General features: G+C 46.5%; 1 pseudogene; it reads right to left on the bottom strand.

Moving 5' to 3' along the window:
• Positions 1–2,621: 2,621 nt before the first annotated feature.
• Positions 2,622–2,739, bottom strand: LOC124616986 (annotated as a pseudogene).
• Positions 2,740–3,172: the final 433 nt, after the last annotated feature.

Raw genomic sequence — 3,172 nt, 5'->3', positions numbered from 1 at the left:
AAAATGTCGCCAGCTATTGTGCTGTGGCTAAACGAGTTTCTTGATAAACGCAGCGTTTCGTCCGAGTCTGTAGAGGACGTCTCAGAGAGGCTCACTACTCACAGTGTAATTGATGCGTAGTTTCAAAAACGTGCTACTTCATGCACCGAAATTTCACTTCAGTCAGCGGCAAGACACCAACATATCCTAACGACTATAATTTTCCACTTGACAGTCCGCTCTTACGACTTCCTGTCTGAGACACATATGGATTCACAGACCTATAGCAGGCTGTTCCAGCTCTGTCCCATGGGCTACCGACGCCTGTGAACACCCATCAGGTCATCTGCAGGCAGGTGGAGGTAGTATAGACTACGCACCAGTTGTATTGCACTCGCTGTATTACATTCACACATTGTTTCGCCGCATGAGCGAGCCCTGCCCACTGGCTATTGGCAGAGGCCCACAGTCTTGTAGGCTATTGTCGATTGCCTCACTGTCTGCACGTGGGCTGTTTCCCAGGCCCTGTCCATCGCTGCCTCCAGGCACCTGGCGAATATGCAGGTACGCACTACATCCAAGGCTGCCTTGTCTGTAGTCTTATGCACCATATTTCTTGTGTAGCTGAACAATCACATCACTGTTGCACTTTAAGGAAACTATATTGCTCTACAGAAATTCCTTAAATACACTACTGGCCATTAAAATTGCTGCACCACGAAGATGACGTGCTACAGACGCGAAATTTAACCGACAGGAAGAAGATACTATGATATGCAAATGATTAGCTTTTCAGAGCATTCACATAAGGTTGGCGCCGGTGGCGACAACTGCAACGTGCTGACATGAGGAAAGTTTCCAACCGATTTCTCATACACAAACAGCAGTTGACAGGCGTTGCCTGCTGAAACGTCGTTGTGATGCCTCGTGTAAGGAGGAGAAATGTGTACCATCACGTTTCCGACTTTCGTAAAGGTCGGATTGTAGCGTATCGCAATTGCGGTTTATCGTATCGCGACATTGCTCTCGCGTTGGTCGAGATCCAATGACCGTTAGCAGAATATGGAATCGGTGGGTTCAGGAGGGTAATACGGAACGCCGTGCTGGATCCCAATGGCCTCGTATCACTAGCAGTCGAGATGACAGGCATCTTATCCGCATGGCTGTAACGCATGGTGCAGCCACGTCTCGATCACTGAGTCAACAGATGGGGACGTTTGAAAGACAACAACCATCTGCACGAACAGTTCGACGACGTTTGCAGCAGCATGGACTATCAGCTCGGAGTCCATGGCTGCTGTTACCCTTGACGCTGCATCACAGACAGGAGCGCCTGCGATGGTGTATTCAACGACGAACCTCGGTGCACGAATGGCATAACGTCATTTTTTTCGGATGAATCCAGGTTCTGTTTACAGTATCGTGATGGTCGCATCCGTGTTCGGCGACATCGCGGTGAACGCACATTGGAAGCGTGTATTCGCCATCGCCATACTGGCGTATCACCTGGCGTGATGGTATGGGGTGCCATTGGTTACACGTCTCGGTCACCTCTCATTCGCATTGACGGCACCTTGAACATTCGATCCCTGCGAAACCCTACATTTGAGCAGAATAATGCACGACCGCATGTTGCAGGTCTTGTACGGGCCTTTCTGGATACAGAAAATGTTCGACTGCTGCCCTGGCCAGCACATTCTCCAGATCTCTCACCAACTGAAAACGTCTGGTCAATGGTGGCCGAGCAAATGGCTCGTCACAATACGCCAGTCACTACTCTTGATGAACTGTGGTATCGTGTTGAAGCTGCATGGGCAGCTGTACCTGTACACGCCTTCCAAGCTCTGTTTGACTCAATGCCCAGGCATATCAAGGCCGTCATTACGGCCAGAGGTGGTTGTTCTGGGTACTGATTTCTCAGGTTCTATGCACCCAAATTGCGTGAAAATGTAATCACATGTCAGTTCAGGTATAATATATTTGTCCAATGAATACCCGTTCATCGTTTGCATTTCTTCTTGGTGTAACAATTTTAATGGACAATAATGCATGTTAACAAGTTTCTGTATCACTATCGACTCGCTCGTATACAGAAATTTGCATGCTTGTGAGGGGGGTAGGAGGGCCAATGAATATGCACAGTGGCTTAACTATCATGTTCTGATATATCGGACAGCCTAAGTATCAATTTTAAGGACATCTGAAGGCAGTGTAGGCAAATCTGGGCTACTCCAAACTTCCGCCTCAGAGATTATGATATGTAAACAGTTAAAACAGGATACTACACACCTAAAGTTTACACGATTCACAGGTAGATGTAGCACACGACTTAGCTTCCTTGGGTAATCTTGATGACTGTGGCGTCAAGAAGAACATCTGGCTACAAAATCACGACAATAAATAAAATTTAGATAATTAATAAAACTAAACTAAACTTCTCCTGCACAGGCCATCAAGGCTCAAAGGTACCGACTGGCTGCCGTTTCATCCTCAGCCCAGAAGCGTCACGGGATGTGGATATGGAGGGTCATGTGGTCAGCACACCGCTCTCCCTTCTGTAGGTCAGTTTCCTAGACCGGAGCCGGTACTTCTCAATCAAGTATCTCCTCAGTTTGCCTCCCAAGGGCTGAGTGCATCCCGCTTGCCAACAGCGCTCGGCAGACTGGATGGTCACCCATCCAAGTGCTAGACCAGCCCGACAGCGCTTAACTTCGGTGATCTGACGGGAACCGGTGTTACCACTGAGGCAAGGCCGTTGGCTGATAATAAATAAAATCTACAAAATTTTGAAATTTCACATACAATTCTAGATATGATAAACATGAGAGAAAGAAAGAAAAAATCTATTATCGTCATCTTCAGGCGTCTTTCGGGAATATCGCTTTTTCATTATTGTAATTAGTATTCATTACTTGTGTTTCTCACTCATCCCTTGAACTAAAAACTCATTTAAATAAATCTTCGAATTTGTTAAATGCATAGATTCAATAGATTCATAAGCTGTGTACGAGGTGTGTTTCATCGCGTTCAGATTGGGCGAATTTGATGGCCAAAACTTCAACGCGAATACTAGTAGCACACTCTTCAAAACACTGTAGCACAATTCTGACCTTGTGACTACGACAGTTATCCTGCGGAAACATGACATCAAGCATGAAGAGATGTAGATGGTCCGCAATAACGTTCATTTAGT

Source organism: Schistocerca americana, chromosome 5 (genome assembly GCF_021461395.2).
Source record: "Schistocerca americana isolate TAMUIC-IGC-003095 chromosome 5, iqSchAmer2.1, whole genome shotgun sequence".
Lineage (NCBI taxonomy): Eukaryota > Metazoa > Arthropoda > Insecta > Orthoptera > Acrididae > Schistocerca > Schistocerca americana.
Note: the sequence above shows the minus strand (reverse complement) of the source record. Positions and strands in the feature narration are given on the sequence as shown.